Source organism: Puntigrus tetrazona, chromosome 22 (genome assembly GCF_018831695.1).
Source record: "Puntigrus tetrazona isolate hp1 chromosome 22, ASM1883169v1, whole genome shotgun sequence".
NCBI classification, from domain to species: Eukaryota; Metazoa; Chordata; class Actinopteri; order Cypriniformes; family Cyprinidae; genus Puntigrus; species Puntigrus tetrazona.
Window position 1 is genome coordinate 174,085 of NC_056720.1, and position 22,799 is coordinate 196,883.

The 22,799-nt window shown below is 41.3% G+C and overlaps 1 pseudogene; it reads left to right on the forward strand.

Annotated features, from left to right (window-relative positions):
• Nucleotides 1–8,915: 8,915 nt before the first annotated feature.
• Nucleotides 8,916–15,824, forward strand: LOC122328107 (annotated as a pseudogene).
• Nucleotides 15,825–22,799: the final 6,975 nt, after the last annotated feature.

Below are 22,799 nucleotides of genomic sequence, written 5' to 3' on the forward strand. Positions count from 1 at the left end.
CTGTAAGCGGCTCCTTTGTCTGCCCTAACCAGAGGAACACAACCGGTTTTTCGCTGGGGATCTGAAGCGAGTTGGCGTTTGGGAAATTAAAGAGCCATTTTACCTCTGCACCTATTCTCATTCTCCCTAACCCAGATAAACCCTTTATTGTGGAAGTCGATGCTTCAGATGTAGGAGTTGGAGCAGTGTTGTCCCAAAGGAGAGGACAACAAGCTGCATCCTTGTGCATTCCTTTCCCACCGCCTTACGTCGACTGAAAGGAACTATCATGTAGGGGATCGGGAGTTACTGGCTGTTAAGCTAGCGCTGGAAGAGTGGAGGCATTGGCTTGAGGGGGCTAAACACCCATTCCAAGTACTCACCGACCACAAAAATCTGGAGTATATTCAGCAGGCAAAACGACTCAATCCCCGCCAGGCACGCTGGTCCTTATTTTTCAACAGATTCCAATTCATCTTATCCTACCGTCCAGGTTCTAAGAACCTTAAACCTGATGCGCTGTCCCGAGTATATGTAAAATCCCCTCAGGAGGATTCTATTGCGTCAATAATCCCTAGTTCCAGGATAATTGCTCCTATCAGGTGGGATTTGGAAAATACGGTAAAACAAACACGTCTTCCACTGAGGGAGCAGAGGCCGGGGATCCGGGGGGGGACTCGACCATTACCCTAGCTGAGGTCACTGAGGTGGTTGAGAAGCTCCTCTGTGGCAAGGCACCAGGGGTGGACGAGATCCGCCCGGAATACCTCAGGTCTCTGGATGTTGTGGGGCTGTCTTGGCTGACACGCCTCTGCAGCATCGCGTGGACGCGGGGGAAAGTGCCTCTGGACTGGCAGACGGGGTGGTGGTTCCTCTTTTCAAGAAGGGGACCGGAGGGTGTGCTCAACTATAGGGGATCACACTTCTCAGCCTCCTGGGAAAGTCTATGCCAGGGTACTGGAGAGGAGAATCCGCCCGATAGTTGAACCTCGGCTTCAAGAGGAACAATGCAGGTTTCGCGCCTGGGCGTGGAACACTGGACCAGCTCTATACCCTCTCCAGGATGCTGGAGGTTCCTGGGAGTTTGCCCAACCAGTCTACATGTGTTTTGTGGATTTGGAGAAGGCATTCGACCGGGTTCCTCGTGGTGTCCTGTGGGGGGTGCTCTGGGAATATGGGGTAAGGGGCCCTTTGCTAAGGGCTGTCCGATCCCTGTATGATCAGAGCAGGAGCTTGGTTCGCATTGCCGGCATTAAGTCAGACTTGTTTCCAGTGCATGTTGGACTCCGACAGGGCTGCCCTTTGTCACCGGTCCTGTTCATTATTTTTATGGACAGGATTTCTAGGCGCAGTCAGGGGCCGGAGGGGTCTGGTTTGGTGACCACAGGATAGCTTCTCTGCTTTTTGCTGATGATGTTGTTCTGTTGGCTGCATCTGGCCAAGACCTACAGTGTGTGCTGGGGCGGTTTGCAGCTGAGTGTGAAGGCGGCAGGGATGAAAATCAGCACCTCCAAGTCTGAGGCCTTGGTCCTCAGTCGGACAAGGGTGGCTTGCCCCCTTCAGGTTGGTGGGGAGCTCCTGCCCCAGGTGGAGGAGTTTAAGTATCTTGGGGTCTCGTTCACGAGTGAGGAAGGATGGAGCGAGAGATTGACAGGCGGATCGGTGCAGCTTCTGCAGTAATGCAGTCGCTGTACTGGTCTGTCATGGTGAAAAAAGAGCTGAAAGTCGCAAGCGAAGCTCTCGATTTACGGTCGATCTTACGTTCCTACTCTCACCTATGGTCATGAGCTTTGGGTCATGACCGAAAGAATGAGATCCCGGATACAAGCGGTCGAAATGAGTTTCCTTCGTAGGGTGGCTGGGCGCTCCCTTAGAGATAGGGTGAGGAGTTCAGTCACTCGGGAGGAGCTCGGAGTAGACCCGCTGCTCCTCCACATCGAGAGAGGCCAGCTGAGGTGGCTCGGGCATCTGTTTCGGATGCCTCCCGGGCGCCTCCCAAGGGAGGTGTTCGGGCATGTCCCACGGGAAGAGGCCCGGGGAAGACCTAGGACACGCTGGAGAGACTATGTCTCTCGGCTGGCCTGGGAGCGCCTCGGTGTCCCCCCGGAAGAGCTGGAGGAAGTGTCTGGGAGAGGAAGTCTGGGCATCCCTGCTTAGACTGTTGCCCCGCGACCGGCCCCGGATAAGCGGAAGAAAAAGAAGAAGAAGAAGAAGAAGAAGTAAAACAAGCCCAAGCCCAAGAACCTGACCCAGGTGGTGGGCCAACTCGCTGTATGTTTGTCCCCAAAGCTGCCCGCTCCCAGGTCCTCCAGTGGGGACACTCCTCCCGTCTCACGTGCCATCCTGGCACTTCCCCGTACTCTCAATTTCTCCTGAGACGGTTTTGGTGGCCAACTATCAAGGAGGATGTGACTGCATTTGTAAATGCCTGTCCCACATGCAACCAAAGTAAGGTGTCTCACCAGTCTCCTCAGGGGCTATTGCACCCCCTCACCATACCTCATAGACCTTGGTCTCATCTTTCCATAGACTTCATCACCGGACTTCCTCTATCAAAAGGCAACACCACTATTATGGTCATAGTTGATAGGTTCTCCAAAGCGGCCCGATTTGTCCCTCTGCCTAAACTACCTACTGCAAAAGAGACTGCCGAACTAATTATAAACCATGTCTTTGGTCTTTGGCATTCCACAAGACATTGTCTCTGACCGGGGACCCCAATTTTCTTCCAGATTCTGGCGGGCATTTTGTCAGTCTCTGGGGGCTACAGTGAGTCTTTCCTCTGGGTTTCATCCAGAGTCAATGGGCAAACTGAGAGAATTAACCAAGATCTTGAGACTACACTGAGGTGTATGGCAGCTAACAACCCATCCTCCTGGTCTTCCTTCATTATGTGGGCTGAATATGCACACAATACCCTCCGCTCCTCTGCTACAGGCATGTCCCCTTTTGAGTGCCAGTTTGGGTACACCCTTCACTATTCCCTGAGCAGGAGGTGGAGGTTGCAGTTCCTTCTGCCCAACAATTTGCTAAACGCTGCCGCCAGACATGGAAAAGGCCCGAGCTAAGCTCCTTAAGGTTTGTCAACAGTACCAGCACCAGGCTAATCGCAGGCGCAGACCTGCCCCAATCTGCGCCGGGTCAAAAGAGTTTGGCTCTCCACAAAGAACATTCCCTTACGGCTAGAGTCCGTAAACTTTCCCAGAGGTTCATTGGCCCTTCAAGATTGCCAGGAAAGTTAATCCAGTGACTTATCGTTTATATCTGCCTAAATCTTTAAAGATTAATCCGACCTTTCATGTCTCTCTGTTAAAGCCTGTTTTGTCATCTCCTTTTCTTGCCACAGGTAAACCTCCCTCTCCTCGTATCATTGGTGGTCAGCCAGCTTACACAGTCCACAGAATACTGGACGTCCGTCGAGCACGTGGGTCCGGCAGTATCTTGTGGACTGGGAAGGCTATGGTCCTGAGGGCGCTCCTGGGTTCAGCCAAAAGACATCTTGGACCCAAATCTAATTCGAGAATTTCATGCTCATAAGCCCAGTCATCCTGGATGGAACGCCATGGGAGTCGTTCCTAGAGGAGGGGTCCTGTCAGAGCTTTTGCTTGAGATGCTTTATTTTGGCCACTAGAGGTCCCTATAGAGCCTCATGTCTGCATTTCGTTTCTAATCAGTGCAACTGCTTTCACATGTGCCTTGTTTTAGCCTATGTATTTAAACAGAGGACTTTCTTTGGGTTCTTTGCTTGGATATTGATGTTCCTTAGCCAGTCCTGTTGTAAGTCTGCTCTAGAACGTATCTTGACAAATCTCTTGTTTCTATGTTAAATTAAGCTTGTTTATTCTCCCTGAATTTTGGAGATGTTTTTGCTTTTTTGGACTGATGATTATTATTTTTGACCTTCTCTAAGAAAAGGGATTTTTGTTCCCATTGCCTTTTCTCATTAAACTTGGCTGAGTTAATCCAAGAACGCGTCTCACTATTGGGTTCAACTGTCTTCTGTGGCTCAGAGGTAGAACATAAGACTCTCCTGCCAGAGACCCGGGTTCTAGTCCCAGTCCTGACAAAAGGTGGGTTTAACATCATACAGCCAGCCCTCTTTGGTGCTTTATTTAAGAGAGCAAGCTGTAAGACAGACATCTCTCAGGCTTTACAGAAGAAGAGCTTCTCTCAGACTTAGCACATGCAGTCTACAGTTCAGTCCAAGTAAGTATGTATTCTGTAGTTAAGATTACTTTACCTAAAGTATAATGCTAATTAGACGATAATAAAATTAAATAGAAATGAGAACTAGGGTAGAGGTTGGATTCCTAACATTTCTGTGAAAAGAAAATACTGATATGAAGTACATAGTGTGTATTATGAGAATAATATTTCAATTAATTATTGGTATTATGATTAGTTTTCTTCTGCTCAAATCTATGAGGCTCGTGGTTCAAGTCAGGATACTCTAAGCATAAGGACTAGAAACAAAATTATTACCTTTGGTGGTTCATGCTCGCATATAAAAATTATGGACACATGAAAATTGTTTTGAATAATCCAAAAAAAGTTTGTCGGATTTGCTCCAAAATGTGATTCAATTAATGCAAAAGTTGACATGCAGAGTATCTCCACGATGTTTTAGCTCAGGGATTCCCAAGCGTTTTCATTCCACAACCCGCCTAAAGCAAGATTAATGTATTTCAAGACCCACCATGATATTTGAGATCATAAACAGCGGATATAAACTGTGAGCGTTGGTAAACTCTCTCATGCTCTTTTGTGCGCAGGGAAGAGCGGAGCACAACCCAAAGCTGACTTAGCAGTTTAAACAGCAAAGCATTAGCAGTCAAACAGAACTAAGTAGTAGATTTGTATAACTTTCAATGAAAACTAAAAGCTGATATGAAAAAACTTACTTCAGCCAATAATTTACTTTTGCTATGGTTAAATAAATATTAAGCAATATCTTAAAGATTTTTGGCACATTCTTTTCCCTATATAGCGTTGATATGTCTAGGAAATTCATGAAAAACGAAAAATGGTTAATGGACACACACACCTAGCAAGACTGTGGGATGGATAAAAAATGTTTTCTTGTGAGTCTGTTTCATTTTATGTACTTCTAGTATTTAGCCTATTTGTGATAAATTCGATTTGAATGCTGGACAATAGAAATAAGTGAACATAACTGAAACAGTTTTCATGACATTAGAATTTTCCGGTGCATGCAGTCTCATGCAGAATAAAGCAAAGTGAATAGAGTGAGCAAGTTTCTTCTCATAAAAATAAATGACTTTGTGCGACTCACAAATGGGTTGTGAACCACCACTGATGCGGATCAAACATGTTATGCGTTATTTCAAGGGTGATCCGAGGGCACATGAGTAGTTTTGACTACTGGACTTTTTTGTTAATAAAATCTGAACAATTTGGCAAAAAAGCATGAGATTGTAAGCTGTATCGATAAATGTCTTAGCTTATGTAGACCTACCGTACTGTAGAGTAGGAGAGAACCCTCGTAGAGTTGGGAGTTAATCAAACATGGCCCCCTTAAATGCTGCACCTGAACGTACTCAAAAGGTTTTAGAGAAGCATCACCTTGTGTCCAAAAATTATATGAAACATTCAAAAAAAAAGGTAAGAACGCTTTTTTTTTTTTGTTTAAATCACGAGATTGGATAGAGTCCTTGGGTCATGCAAGAACATTGATACAATAAGCGGCTGAAGATCCTATCCTCCATTTTGATTTTCCATTTTGACTGTTAGTCCGATGATGCCTATTAAAAGATTCATCATCACAAATCACATCAAGTTTTATCAATCTATAGAAACATTTAAATAACAGCAATCCATTACCTTTACAGATTAAATGTTTTTGTTTTGTTTTTTTGTGTGTTGCAGGTTCAGGCACGATGCAAAGCATTATTCCCAAGAGCAAAACCAAAGGTACTGACTTCTGTGGAGTGGACCATTGCTATTATATAATCCGCTCTGATCTCGGCTTATATATGCAGTCAAGCAATTTCAATAAAGGGTCAGACCTCAACATTTTCAGTCTGCACCCTGCATGCCAAAATGGAGACCATTACCTTGGTCATCAGGATGGCTACTTCTACATCATCAAGGGCAATTCTTACCGCAGAGTCACCGATCTGTCGACAGACAGTAGTGCTGTAGTTTACAGTCTTCATCCCAACTGCCGAGGTGGAGACCACTACCTCTCGGGTTTTGGCAATTTTACATCATCTTCCAAGGAAAGGGCACTTACCGAAGAACAACTAACATGAATCATGACTGGGATGCTGTAGAATACAAGCTGCATCCCAACTGCAGAGAGCGGTCTGTATTACTGGGGCTTGCGATTCCACTACTACTTCCTCAAGCCGAGAGTTCAAAGTGGGGAGTTGAATACTACAAAGGTACCAACTTCAACAAGACGCAGTGTGTCAATGTCTACTCTGTTCATCCTGATGTTCTTAACTTCCTGCCTGGTGGGCTGTCAATTACTAAAGGCCCAGCATTTGGGAGGTGGGAGAATATTAAAACTATAAATAATGACAGCAACACGCCAGTGAAGTGGCAAAATAAAATTAATAAAAAGGTTGGATACAATAAAGAGAAGATGTCCCAGATCACTCACAACTGGAAGATAGCCACGTCAGTCTCGACTGAATCTGGAACCCTTGAAGGGTTAATTGCGAAGTGGCAGTTCTCTTTCTCTGCAGAATATGGAGGTTCACGTGTCAGCACTGAGAAGGAAACCTGGACCGAACTCACTGAAGTGGAAGAACAACTCTCACTCGAGCTGCAGCCAAATCAGAGTTTTTATCTGTGGCAATACAAAATGGGTTTTGGGCAAGAACCTGTGTTGTTCTGTCGTGATTTGAAGATTGACGATGAGCCTAACCCTCCAACTGAAGTCCCTCTGCCACCTGCATAATCATAAGAAATATCAGCCCGGGTTTACTCTGAGGATAACCAAGTGCTTCAGTTAAATGCCTGTAGTAGCTTAGATGTGTGGAAGCATTGCTTAAAATGTAGCAGAGATTAGGGTGAATAAAGTGAATAAATATCACTTTAATTTTTAATGGTTAATACAATTAAATACTACAACAAAAAAAAATATTGCTTTAGTTGTTGAAGTGGTTGATTAAAAGTCAGTAAGCACAGCATTTTATATTAATTTGCACATGCTGTACATGTAATTTTCTACATATTTTCACACCTAATTTGGATTATGCTTTCAATATATTAAAGCTACCATAAAGTCTTTGAGGTTTCATTAAGTCTTTGTCTTTACCAAAGTGTTGTGTATGTCTGACGAATCCACACTTTCACATAGCACACATATGCAGAAAACAAAGAATTACGAGAACCTAGAGGATTGCAACTGAAATATGCATTTTTATGATCCATTACAGACTCCATCCATTCAAATAAACCAGGTTTGAGAAAGTTTGTTTATTAAGCTACATTATGGATTATCGATCAGGAGGATAAGAGCATATTATAACAAAGTAGTAATTGGGTGTTAGGAGTTTATTCTGTTTTGGGTCCCTAGTGGCCGCTATTGTGCTTTTTCTGTGATGTCTCTGTTTTTTTTTTTGTCCTTGCCCTACACTGCATTTTCCGCCATTTTGATTGCCTGATTATTGTCAGACGTGTTGATCTAATTTACCTGCCTATTTATATTGGGCCTCGGGGGTGAAATGTCACTGAGTCTTCGCTTTAAGTCATGCTGGAGAGTGACCTGTTTTCTAGTCTTCATCTCTGTCCTTAGCCAGAAAGTTAAGTTTTTGTGATTATCCTTTAAGTTTTGTTTGTTGCCTTGCATTTTGGATTTCCACTGTGGATTTTAAGTTAAGTTTTCATGATTTTCTCAGTTCTGCCCTGTGCTGTTTATTGGACTTAATCATTTCTATTTTTTGAATTCTTTTTGATCTTCTGTGGATTCTAAGTTCTTGAAATAAACTCTGAGAAGACTTTTACACCTCTGCACTTGAGTCTCCTGAGAGTAGCTCACTTTGATTGAACTTTGCCTTTCACACCAGCGAGAAATGATTTGTAGATAATAGGAAATTTAAACTTTGATATCGATATCATATATACACACACAAACTATAAAAACACTTAGAGAGAAAAAAAAATGAATACATTTAGATATCCAATTAGTGTTATGGCGTGGTGCGGAAAGGAGCACACAAAGATGTCAGATAAAAATGAATAAATCCACAGTAGGGCAATTCTAGACTGAGGGGTAACAAACACACAAGTACATCGATGAGGCTGGACAAATGAGTAGTTTTCAACATTTTATGCTCTGCAAAAGAAACCCACTTTGAATTGCTAATTTATTATTATTTCTAATCGTAAAGTTCTTTTAATGATAAGTTCAGTTAATTTTAGGTACCATGAAATTGGTTTGGTTTTTAGCAGGGGTCATCGCCATAGTAACTTACGCTCCACAGCTAGCCTTCAGGACAGGTTATGTTCTGGTTTAGAGAGCTTGAACTGTTCAAGTGAAGTGACACATCTCTGATGCAATAAAGCCACTCCCCCAGCTTCTCCAGGGTATTCGCAGGTTTCTAAGAGTTGTATTTAAGACTTTTTAATACTTGGCATGGAGAATCATAACGATACAGAGAAGTTTAGCTAACGAACGACATGCATCATTTGAAGGTACAAAATAATAATTAGGACATTTCAGAATTTCACTATTTTCACTATTCACTAGCTCATTCTGCCATCTTTCACAGGAGTTCTGATGTTTAGTTGTCTTTAAGTTAACTTACCATTCTTTAAGTAGTGTTGAGGCTTTTAAAATGTTTTGTTCATCGGGACAAGGAGCATCTTCTGAAGCGGGGTCTGGTGGACCAACTGTAAGACGGCAGTCAGAGTTTTATCCAAAGACCATCTTGAATGAGGATGAATGCAAAGAAACAATTGCATTCATGAACCATTCTTCTGATGAGGATGCCATCAAAAAGAAAATGAAATTGACATTTGACTATCGCCGCAACATGGTTCTTGACCTATGCAGTCAAGTGATATATTGACAGTCTTTCCACGATTCAAACACATGGTTTTAAGTGTTTATAATCATACTTTCCAACAATTTTACAATGCAGTGAAATGTATACTCATTTCTAAATATGTTTATTCAATGCCCATATGGTTTTATATCCATAATTTTTTGTCATACATTTCTGCCTCTTCTTAGATTGAGCAAAACTTTGTTCTGATGTTTGGAGGAGGAGTGTCAGGCAAGCTACTGGAAAAGTGGACCACTGTATTCAAGAAAAAAGTGATTCAGCAGTGCAAAAAGCTTCCAAGCACCAGTGATTTGGAAGAACTACTGCTCGCAGCTGAATCTCCTACTGGTATCTCAGAAGAGGGTGTTAGTTTTTGTAAGTTAAAATTTTGCTAACATAACGTGCGTTTAAACAGGTTGAGACGGCAACCTCTCTTCTATAATACTTCTGTTGCATTTGATCCCACCTTCTGCCCAAGGCCGGAAAAGACCAGGAAAGTGATCCAGTATTGACACCATTTACAACCCTGAGACTGCTGAGGCAGAAGTACTCAAACATTTGATCAGATTGTTATTGCTGGAGAGGTGGCCACAACATCAGTTTTATCAAATAAGATTACTTTGGATATGTGTGCATCTGCTGTGCATATTTAAATGTGTACAACTGCACAATTAAAAGTTGCTGGGTTAAGTCAGTCTGCTATAAATGGTTTTGTTTCAACTATGGAGGAAATAGTTTGAGATTCACAGTCAAGCCCAGGATGCAGCTTTGCTCTGTCTGTCTCCAAATGACATTGCTACTAAAAGGAAAATAGAAAGTTCAATTCAGCGTTTGGGAAATCCATTTACTTTGTTCAATTCAGAAGCCAAACAAAAATTATTTTTTTACAGAGAAATGGGCCACTGTTGAACCAACTGAAATAGTGCTTGCAGGAGAAATAAAACTACTAGTACATTCGATCAAGTTGTTGTAACAGATAAATTTGCCTATATTCCCATTTTAGAAACAGTAAAAGTCAACTTAAAAAAGAACCGTCCACCGATGGTCAAATTGTTGTTCAGAAGCAACAATTTGGGTTTGAATGTCATATAATCTTGGTGCTTGTTGCGCAACATGCCTGTTATTTGGTGATTTAGTGCAAAGAGATGATAGACACTGGTGTCTTTTGCTCTTACTTCTTCAGACATTGTATTTTCACCAGTCCTTACAGAAGGCATGACCATTTATCTTAAACGTTTAATAATTGAACATCAGCTTTGCAAAAAAAATTTTCCTGAAATAAACCTAATACCAAAACATCACATAATGATACATTACCAACGGTGTATAAGAAAAACTGGACCAGTTCTGCACATATGGTGTATGAGATACGAATCTAAAACATAAGTTCTTTAAAACAATTAAAGAGCTTTAAGAACATTACTAAAATGCTAGCAAAAAAGCACCAGAGTTTTATGGCAATGCATTGGGAGTGTTTTAGCCAGTACAGATTGATTCTTGGTCCAGGGAAAATGGTGGAACTCGGTGGACTTAGAGGTGGCATGGACATAGCTTCCAAACTTGGAGTGGAATATCAAAACTGGTAAGGTGGATCAAACATCATGGCACAGAGTATCGCGCTGACTTTATTATCTTTATTATGACAATGTACTGTTATGTGGAATACTGATGGAAACCCTCTGTTTTGTTCTAAGTAATCTTCCTGACTTTTCCCAATTCCTTAGCACATCCAATACGACGCAAAAACTTGATGATATAACAGAAACTATGCACTCTCTTTTTTCTAGCTTTAGATACAGTTGCTCCTTTGCACTTAAAAAAGATGAAAGAAAACATTCTGACTCAATGGTATAATGACAACACTCGCACCTCAAAAGAGAGCAGCCCGGAAAATGGAGCTAAAAACTCAATTAGAAGTATTTCGTATTGACTGGTGGGAGAGTATCCTGTCATACAGAAAAGCATTAAAATTGCAAGATCTGATTATTTTCTCTCTTTTAGAAAACAAACAAACAACCACCGGTATTTAGTCAAAACAGTAACTAAATTAACGAAAAATAAAATGTCAACAGGTGCTAACATTCCCAAAGAGTATAGCAGTAATGACTTCATGAATTTCTTTACTTCTAAGATTGATACCATCAGAGATCAAATTGTAACTATGCAGCCGTCAGCTACAGTTTCACATCACATAAGATCTCTTAGTGTAAGATGGTTCATTTGACTAACAGTATCACCTCTGTTTTGCTTCTTCTACAGGATATCCAGTCTGTCTGATGAGTCCAAGACTAGATGGTGGAAGATGTTTCAGTGGTCAACTTCCTTCATCTAATAATTGGATGACCAATTAATCTTATGTTGGCCATATTACATAATTGGTTTATTTTCTAAATATATTAATTTTCCATATTAAGTAGGTAAAATGAATGTAATTTTAATGTGTGCACTGTTCTCTGAGAAGGGGATGGGTCCCACCATGCTGAGTCTGGTTCCCTCTCAGGTTTTTACCTCCAAACCTTTGAGTTTTGTGTAAATCCTGTCTGCCTCTCTAGGTCTTTCCAACCAGGCTTTTCAAAACAGACGTTTTTAATCAAATAAAAATGTTATTAGTTAAACAGGACTGCACAATTAATTCAACAACAAAGTTAAATGTGAAAATTAAGAAATTATACCAAATATTATTATTGTAAAAATTTTAACTATTTTACAGAACAATTATCTTATTGCAACAGCAATATTTCTGTATTAATTTTTATAACTTTAATAGCGGTAATACATAGTATTTTGTTAAAATCACATTACCAAAAATATTTACTGCTAGTCAATTAAAAGCTATAGAATATAGCTGCTTGGTGAGTCGAGATTTGACACAACAGGTGCTTTTATACATTTTTATAAACATTTTAGGTGAACTGGCAAATCCAACCTTTATTGAACCGTGTATAGTACAGTAAATAAGGTTTTTACACTTGTGTAAATGAAGACTACACTGTAAACTTTGTTTTTATAATTCTTCAAAATTAGACATGGGTTTTACTATTGATCTAATTCAAGATCACAGTGTGTCTGCAAATGCAATATGAAAACTTAACTTCTAAAAGTGTCATTGAAGTTATAAATTATACATATAGAGCAAACTATTAATGCGAGAGGGGATATGTAGTAAGAGTTACAAAAATAATGATGAAATACATGAAAATAATGAAAATGTAGGAAATAAGGAGATTAGTTTTCAAACATTGAAACGTCGAAGAAGTGCGTGGGTGTTGTATCACAGATCTTTAGAAAATAGGAAGGAGGAAGTAAAGTGATGTCATCAGTTTTAACATTAGAGATGATTTTCATTATATTTATTCTGCATTTTGTTTTTTGACTGCTGTACATAGCCATGGGAATGAGCAGTTTTGTGTATGTATAATTAATATAAGTTATAAGTTGATCACTTGTCATTTGAAATCAGGAAGTATGTACAATAATTTATTTAAAACAATAATTTTCGTAAAAATTTCCATCGGGAAGCTATTTGTAGGCCTTACTCTTAATCTGAGTTTATCTTAACTAGCAGTGACGGCAACATGCAGAATCTTTAATTAGACAAATATTTTATATCTATTTTCGCTGAAACAATATTAACTGTATATGACGGTTGACCATCTCAGGTGATTATGTGCGTTAGTGAAATTTGAGTTCATCTTATATGATCTTTTAGACATACTGAAAGCAACAACGGACCGTTTAGCTCAGATTTAACATGTTTTAGTAAATTAAATGTGACTGATAAAACTGTGAACTCACTGCGAGCCAGTGTATTCCATAACATCTCAGGTTACAAATGTAACCATGGTTTCTCTAGGGAACAGACGCTCCCTTCACAAATGCTTTGGGAGCGCCCAGCGTGAGCCGCTCTGAACCACGTGTGAAATCTGTCCAATGGAGGAGCCATGTCATGGACGAGATGACATCACCGACCAGGAAGTATAAAGTCACGCTCTGCGGCCGGCGCGCCTCTGTAGTGAAGTAAGCGCTGGCAGGAAGTGCGGGAAGTATGGCATCGGGACACAGCGTCTCGTTCCCTAGAGGAACCATGGTTACATTTGTAACCTGGGACGTTCCTCTTCAGGAACTCGAGCTGCGTCATAAACGCTTTGGGAACGAGATGCCCACGCCGCCATAGTTCCAAGGCCTGCCTGAAAAGGGGTCCTCAGACCACCCATCAGGATAAGACAGAGGGAGCAGGGGGTGGCCCTCATGTCTAGATTGTAAAAGCGGGCAAAAGTGGGCGTGGACCACCCAGCAGCGTTGCAGATGTCCCCCCAAGGGGCACACCGCTAAGATAGGCCTTGGAGGCCGCCAGCACCCCTAGTTGAGTACGCTCTGAGCCGAGAGGGCATGGGAGTGCAGAGGCCTCATAGGCCAGTTGGATAGCCTCAACTATCCACCTGCTAATAGTCCGCTTAGCAGCAGCACTACACCCCTGTTTGTCGGACCAAAACAAATGAGTAAGTGGTCCGACCTCCGCAGAGGGACGCAGTTCTCTGCGCATATAAGTGTCCAGTGCTCGCACTGGACACATGCAGTTGGACTTTTGCTGATCTAGGTCCTGGAAGGGGAGGACAGAAGGCCTGCAGTATGATTGGTTGCGGTCTAACAGAGGGCACTTTAGGTGTATAACCCACTCGTGGGTATACAAAAGCCTTGGCCATGCCTGCCACTGAGAGGGCCTGTAGATCTCCCACCCTCCGAAGAGAGGTGATGGCGAGGAGAAATGCTGTCTTATAAGATAAGACAGGTAAGGGAACCTCTTCGAGGGGCTCGAAGGGTGCCTTACACAGAGCCTCTAACACACATGTGTCAAACTCCACGGCCCGCGGGCCACATCCGCCCACCTTGTAATCATGGCCCGCAAGATCATTTTACATTATTGTTATTCATGGTCCATCGATATAAAGCGCTGATAACACAATACTGCACAGAACTACAGATCCCATAATCATTATGGCATAATGCAACGCTTCAGCTGCCTTGCCGCGTACTTCTCGCGTCAATTAAGTCTAGCTATTACAAGATATAATGAAGATAGCCGTTAGCTGAAGATACCAGTCACGATGCCAAAAGAAAAGTTGATTCTGAAAACAGAGCCTTTAATAATCGATGGGAGGCTGAGTATATGTTTAGTGACATTGCCGGTAAACCCGTATGTCTCATTTGTGGAGCTAATGTGGCTGTAATTAAAGAATTCAATATAAAGACGGCACTTTGAGACAAAACAAGGATAACCTGAAAGACCTGGATTCAGAGCAGAAGAAACCGAAAGCAGAAGAGTTAAAGAAGAATCTATCATTCCAGCAGACGTTTTTACCGTGCAAAATCACAAAGTGAAGCTGCTGTGAAAGCAAGTTTTATCGTGGCAGAGGAGATCACCAAATCAGCTCGGCCATTTACGGAGGGGAGAATTTTGAAGAGCTGCATGATCAAGGTGTTCGACGTGTTATGTCCAGACAAAAAGCAGATGCTGGCAAATATAAGTCTGAGTAGAAATACAGTTACTGATCGAATTTGTGAGATGGCCACTGATCTAAGAGCACAGTTGAGTGAAAGAAGCAAAGACTTTATTGTCTACTCTCTTGCTGTGGATGAAAGTACTGATATGACTGATACTGAACTGGTTATCTTCATCCGTGGAGTGGACTCCAATTTGCGTAACAGAGGAAGTAATGGACATTAAATCGATGCACGGACAACGACTGGAAAAGACATTTTGAAAACGTATGTCAAAGTGTAACCGACATGAAACTGCCCTGGGACAAACTTATTGGACTTACAACTGATGAAGCGCCGGCTATGTGCAAAAAGTGAACTAGTGGGAAGGATGCGAGTGAAGATGCAGGAGGAGAACTGTACTGGTGAGTTAACAGCATATCACTGCATCATACACCAGGAAGCACTATGTGGCAAAGTCCTGAAGATGGACCATGTAATGAGCACTGTAACGCAAACCGTAAACTTTATCCAAGCTAAAGGTTAAATCACTGGCAGTTTCGGTCCTTTATGCGGGAGATAGATTCAGAGTTTGCTGACATTCCTATCATACAGAGGTGCGTTGGCTAAGTCGGGGAAAGTTCTGAACAGAATTTTTGAGCTCAGCAACGAAATCTGTCAGTTCATGGACAGTAAAGGAAAAGACTCACCATTTTGAGGGAGAAAAATGGAAGTGTGAGTTGTCGTTGCTGGCTGACAGCTCATCTTAACGCCTTAAATCTGCAGCTCCAGGGACGTGACCGCATGATTACTGACATGTATGACGCAGTGAAGGCATTTCAAGTGAAGCTGCTTTTATGGGAGACACAAATGCAACAGTGCAACTTGCCTCACTTTCCTGTTGCCAAGTAATGTTGAACCAAGTCAGCACAAATGTGTTCCCCCAAAACGGACTTTGCCGACAAACTGAGCACACTACTGAGCAGGTTCGCACGCGGCGTTTTAGTGACTTTGAAGAAGCACAAAAGAGTTTTGAGTTGCTTTGCAACCCATTTTGCGTCGATGTTGAAACTGCACCTGCGCAGATTCAGATGGAACTGATTGAGCTGCAGTGTAATGGGACACTGAAGGCAAAGTACGACACTGTTCATTCACTCCATCCCTACATCAATGCCTCAGCTCCGTCTTTATGCGGCTCGAACCTTGTGCATGTTTGTGAGCACATATCTGTGTGAGAAGCTCTTCTCAGTGATGAAGATTAACAAAACAGCACACAGAAGTCGTCTCACTGATGAGCACCTGCTGTCCATCCTGAGAATCTCCACAACACAGGACTTTACACAAGCGTAAGCGAACTCGTTGCCAAAAAAGATGCCAGGTATCCGGCTGCGGTCAGAGCAAATAATCACACCAGAGTCATAAGAGCAAAGAAAACTGAATGATTTTAATTGTTATTGCTGAAAAGCACACATTTTATGTATATTTCCAGGTTTTGTAGCATGTTCATATTTCTAACTTGTATAATTTCGACAGGAGATATTTTTAAGGAGAGCAAAATCTTTTGGGATATTTAAGTTTATTTTTTTATATACATTGACATAGGAGCAAAGGAATTTGAATATTATATTTAACAAGATATTTTTATGAAGAGCAAAAATTAAATAGAAGTAATTTAAGGTTTAAGTTTGTTTCAGAATAATATTCCTGTCTGTTTTTATTCATACTTATGTTCCAAAAACATTTAGTTTTAGTGTGTTAAATAAATGTTTATCCTGTTCGCCCATGACCTAAAGTGTGTATTGAATTTTGGCCCTTGTACAACTGAGTTTGACATCCCTGCTCTAACACCACAACCAAATCCCAGGGAGGAACTCTGGTCCGCACTGGAGGTCTCTCATCCTCAGCACACCGTGGAGGAATCGTGTAACTAATTTACATGATTCCTCCACGGTGTCGCTCCATATTGAGATGCCCAGGAATGTGGGTCGCTCTCAGCGAGTGGATTTTGTCCTGGGACCACACAAGGATCTGGTGCGCCAGCTTGTTCAAGAAGCGCGCGCGCGAGACCTCCCTGGTGGTTGATGTAAGAGACCACCGCTGTGTTGTCGGTGTGCACCAACACATGGTGACCTCTCAGGTGTGGGAGGAAGTGCTTCAGGCACGAAATACAGCTAACATCTCTAGCAGATTGATATGCCACCCTGGTGGTGATCACTCCACAGAACCGTGGGCAGGCGCCCGTTCAGCACTGCGCTCCAACCGGTTGAGGATGCATCCGTCGCAAGCGAGAGATGCGGCGACAAAAGAGCTCCCTAACATTGGGCCCTGATTCAGGAACCAAGGTTTCCTCCACAAGTCTAAGGCACAAACTGCACGGCGTGACACTTTGATCTTGCTATGGTGGGTTTCCTCTCGAGACCCCCTTGGTCCTGAGCCACCACTGTAGGGGTCTCATGTACAGCAGGCCAAAAGGTATCACGTTGGGCTTGGCTGCCATCAACCCAGCAGTCTCTGATACTGCTTGACAGTGAATGACTGGCCTTCCTTGAGCTCTCTCGACTGATGTGAGGATCGACTGCACACGAGCAGGAGACAATTGTGCCCACATCGTGGTGAATCCCACACCACGTGTAGGTATGTGGTCCTCTGAGCGGGAGCGCAATACACTCTTCTTGGCGTTCAGTCTCAAATCCAACTCCCCATGTGAGACAGAACAACATCTCAATGTTGAACTGACATCTGCTCTTATTGAGCTAATATCAACCAATCGTCCGAAATAATTGAGTATGTGGAGTTGAGGCGATCAAATTCAATGCATTTACATTTGCTGCGTTAACGCTTTTGAAAGTGCATGTATATGCCCCTTTGTGTATTACTGAAGACTTATTATTTGTACTCTTCATCTTTGTGTGCTCCTACAGTTTCCTTTTAGATACCAGTTAGATGTGTTTAAGATGTTTAGGATCTTAGACGCCTGCACTGAAGTCCAGATCAACTTCATGGCCACTGGAGCTGATGCGCAGACAGTCACAAATCAAGCTTGCTTATAGTCTCGTGAATCTACTGCTTACGCTCTTGGTGTGATTTGGCACCTCATGGATGACGTGAACAAAAAACTTGTCCGAGGCCGCAACTCTTTTAATACACACTGATAATAGCATGCTTTCGAATTAACGTTTTGATTACAAAACAAGGATCTTGAACTTTGCACACAGCATACCCGGTCAGAAAGTCAACGCATTTCCACCCCACCCTGAAAGAGCAGTTCTTTCACTTCCTCAGAAAAACAGTATATTCCTGTAAACGGTGTTAGCTAATCTTAAACCTTACACGTCCCCAGACATACGGTTTTATCAGCGAGCCAATATTAAGTCTAAACTGTCAGGAGACAAAATTTATCTTCTGAGCCTAAGCATCTACTAAATTTACAAAAAGCATTTAATAGCATACAACGTTGATTGTTACAGTTGGTTTTAAATTTAAAACAGTACTTCCTCTAAAACAGCCGGATAAGGTACTCTCAACTTTAGGCGGTAAAACAATTAAGAGTTGAGTCATGTAAGTGTTTAGGGGATACGGGTAAAAAATAATTAGCTTTTAATAAAACACATTGACAAATTGCTGAAGAAACGAAAACCAAATTGGAGTTCTTGTATTGTTTTAAGAAACTGCTTATTCGAATGTATGTGAATTGGACATCACTGGATATTCCGCCTTGATTCCCGTTTGGAACAAACTTATCTGATTCATTCAAAGTGCTGCGGACGTGTGCGAGGCTTAACTTAAATCATATTCAGCGTAAATTTGTGAATGAGATGTTCGAAGTGAAGTAAACTTTCCCCCTGCTCAGGAGTGGGCGGCAATGAACACAAATGTAGGGACCACGTCGATTGGAGCGCGTTCTCTTTTAAGAGCTGATTATCAGCTGATTATGATTGTGACTTCATGTAGCACCAGGTCCTGGAGAAACGCTGTCTCATTTCACTATGTACTGCACAGCTATATGTAGTTGATATGACAATAAAAAGCCACTTGACTTGACTTGAATCAGCGTGTTAACAAGGAGAGACATAGAAAAATATGCTGAACTAGTGGGGCGCCGAGGACTGGGATTGAGAAACCGTTGGATTGGGGTGACATTATATATGCATCCTTATTAAGGAAATTTGTCTATGTTTAGTTTGTGCTGCAGATTTAGGTGCTCATCACTGTAAACTTTATGAATCAGTGGCATGGTCTTCTCAGAAATTAGGAAAATGTGCCTTCTCCTTTGGCGCTCTATATTGGCTTACAGAGCAATTTGTAAAATGTACTTTTAATTAGAGTCTTTGCCATCCCTGGCTACTTTTAAATGTCTTTTTGCAGTCTGTTTTAAAAAGAAGACTTGTACACGTTTGATCTTACTTTTATGATTCGCTTTGTTTTGGAAACTGATTTTATGTATAATACAATGTGCTGTTGTTTTGACCAGGTCTCCTTGGGAAGAAAAAAGACTGTGATGTCTCAATAAGATTTGCTGGCAAAACAAAGGATAAATATATATATACTACATAAAAAGTCTTGTGTCAGTTTTCTTCTAAAAATCAGTTTTGTGACTCATCTTGAAAGTGAAAACATCAGCTGAAAGTGGCGATATAAAGCTCTGGAGCGGATGCTTTGTGTTCAGTATCTGTGTCACTCCTCCAGGAGGCATCAGAACCCCTCAGGCAATCTTTAAGTCTTGAAAACAGAATCGGGTAAAAGTAACAACAGTTGTTCATCTTAAGCTTATTTGAAGTGTTTTGATTTTTAAAGCTGGGAATGGGAATGTCCGAAGAAACGGACAGATATTTGGAAATTTTTAAAAGACAGTATTAAATGAATCCCTACAACTAATTCAAAGTGTATAGGTCTGAGCGATAATGGTCAAACTGATCATGACAAATTTGGTCAAACAAGAAACATCAATGGCTCGTAAAAAAACACTTTGGTTGTATGACACTTTCATGTAAGCAGAGCATCGCTGTCGAGAGATCGGTTTTCTTTCCATATGGAAAGTATAGATTCATCACATTAGAGTTGAACCAGTTATGGCAGATGGAGTATTTTGATAATGTATTTCATACTTTGCTGGACCTTGACAAGTGTAATTTATCTGGTAGTCAATCCTCCGAGAAACATGTTCGCGTGATGATTTTCTATAAGCTAGCAAAGTAAACTTTACTGTAATTGGCGTATTAATGTGTCCTATGGCATAAGTTTTGCTCTTACATATCAGAAAATCAGTATGTAGAACACATGATAACCTACACAGCTTATGTGTTTTGTTTTTGTTTGTACTTAAATTATAGTTTTATACAGCCATCTAGAGTTACATAGCATTACAGATGATAAATGCAAAATTTGGCTAATGGGAGCCTACACAGACTTTAAACATTCATGCATTTTATTATATTGTATTATTGCATTGTATTTTATACGTATGTGCATATGAGTCAAATGAAGATAAAAATGTGTTTTTACATCTGAAGTGTTTATTGAACCAATAAGATAAGAGTAAATCAATAGTCTTGAGTCAAACTACAAGACTCAAGAGTCAAAAAAGCTGTCCAAAGGGCGTCATGGATACGATTGTAGACCTAAACAAGGCTGGAATGGGTCATAAGACCATCTCAAGCAGCTTGGTGAGAAGATATCAACAGTTCATTCGCAGAAAAAACAGAAATAACTTTATCATTCTCTCTCTTGGCCTGGGGCTCCATTCAAGATCTCAGCTCGTGGAGTTTTAATGATCACGAGAGCGGTGAGGAATCAGGTTTTTCTGCAACCACGTCTTTCAATGAAGAAAGCAAACCTTTCCCCTGTTCCTCCCCATAACACCTTGAACAAAGGCTACTAGCCAAAAATGTTGGTTAATAAATAGCCTGTGATTTAAGGAGTGTGTGCAGATGTTCTATTTCAACTTATATCACTTATCTTACATGTAGAAAACAATGGGTTTCATTCACTAATAATGGCATGGATTGTTCCGCATTTGTACATTTGTACAAAAGAGCTTTTTGTAATATGTGTGGTTTCAGTTGTCTCTACTTTTCCTATGAATTTAGAATACGTTTTAAAATGAAATTGTTGGTGAATTGTGAGTTGTTTTTAAATTATTCCATACAAATTTGAGCATACACATGGTTAGTAAGCAGAGACCCATTGTTTGTGTTAGCACACTTGCCTCCTATCCATGTATGGAGTCTTATTAAAGAACACTCCACTTAATTAATAAGTTGAGTTTTACTGTTTTGGAATCTATTTGAGTCGATCTCTTGGTCTGGCCATAGCACTTTTTAGCACAGCTTAGCATAAAACATTGAACAGCTTGAAAATTGCAGCTTTTTCATTTTTGCTGGTCACAATATAACTATAGAACAGTTAAGTTTTAAATAGAAAAAAAATATATATATATAAAAACTCTGTCATTTTTAAACGTGATGGTACTGGTCTAATAGGATTCAATTATCTATCTCCAGACCTCGAGATTGACTGAATGGATTCAAAAGCGGTCAAACATAACTTTTGGAAATAGACTCATTCTCCAACTCCCCCAGAGTTAATAAGTTAGACTTATTAATTCGTGTTTTATCACAATAACACCTTGGTGATGTTGGAAATAACTGTTTCCGTTTTTTATTTCAAGACCTAATTTAAAGAAACATGTCTTGGAGTGATATCTTCTACCCTGGAAATCCAGAAAGAAGGAAAGGCTTATACGCAAAACTCAAGAGCTTCGATTATTGATGAAAAACAACTTCGAGCCACCAACCAACTTATCGAGGCTCTTAAGGAGCACTAGGGAAACATTCTTCAGGCCAGTCATCTTGAAGCAGAGAATGCTACTGTCAAAGCTTGGGAACTGTGGCGTAATCATTGGGCGCATCCGTGAGATCCAGGTAGAAGTGGCGAAGATTGACCAGCGAATGAAGGAGAAGCTGGAACCGGCGCTTATATGAGAAACTGAAAAACATGTATCTTCCTGATTATGAATATAAACAATTCTCAAGCATTATCAGTGCAGTTTGTGGTGCTACAGGCCTTGCCTCCACATTTTTAGTTGGTTGGCTAATTACAAATGGATACATTCTGACAAGCGTTGCACTGGCATGTGGTTTGCTTGCAGCTTGGGTTTATGGCCAGTGTTGTAGTTGGGGGTGTTATTCATGAGGATCGATATGATTGTAAGTGCCATTCTAGGAAGCATTGAGCGTGATCAGCTCAGAGAGTGCTCTGGCAGAGTATGACAGGGCTCTGAAAGAATTCAGGCCAGCGTCTGAAAAATATCAGGACAACATAACCTATGTCAAAGTAAGACTTGAGATCACTCGAAGAGTTGGCAATTACATCACAGTTTTTTCTGATTGTTTTTTTACCATTGTGGATGAGTGTTATATTTTTGGTATTCAGATAAGAGACATGCATTTCTTTTAAATGATTGTTAAATGCTGTATCTAAATCTGTCTGCTACATTCTCTGTATTCAATTAAATAAACAGTTAAAACATTAACCAATGTTTTCTCAAGTTGTTGTTTTTATGTGAAATAAAAAAATGTTCAGTGCAAAATCGAAAGGTTCACTTTCAAACATCTTTATCTAGAAGTGTTTATGTGCTACTAAATGCAAGTACTTTTCCTCTTGACCTGCAGAAGGCACCGGAATGCTGTCTGTGCTCTTTGGGAAGAAGAAAGAGCGAGCTCAAGAAAGGAGAACTGATAAGGTCACGCAGAGCCTTCACCACTATGTGCACAAATACTTCACCATCACCCAAGAGACTGTTGGAGATCCTCAACACTCACCTGAATCAAAGCCCTTGCCCTGCAGTGGAAGCAAATGAAGGTGAAAGCATTGAAAAACTGTGCCAGGGTCAGAGATGTTATGTGCCTGATCCTAGATGTTTCTGAGAAGGAGAACAAAAACATGTCCAAAAAAGGAGAAACATGATCTTTATGAGAAGATTACCTTCTCTGGAGCGTCGCTGAAAGAAAAGGCTGTAATGATAAAGGATCTGCATCAGAAGACCATGGGACTCTTGACGCGTCTTCGGTCCTGTAGTCGCTGTTCGACTGGCAAACAGTGATCTGCGAATGTGATGCCTCCAGTGGAACAGCATGAGTTTCAGGCCCGTTCTGTCGCTTGCTCTGGGAGATCTAGTGCAGAGCAGTGCAAGAATCACTGAGCTTCTGTGCAGATCAGGAGAAAGAGCTTGAATGAAGCTGTGCAGTTAGTGGAAGAGCGTCTTATCTGTTCTGAAGATGCCCTGCGAGCTCCTACAATAGATATTCTGTGTGAAGTGGAGGCCTA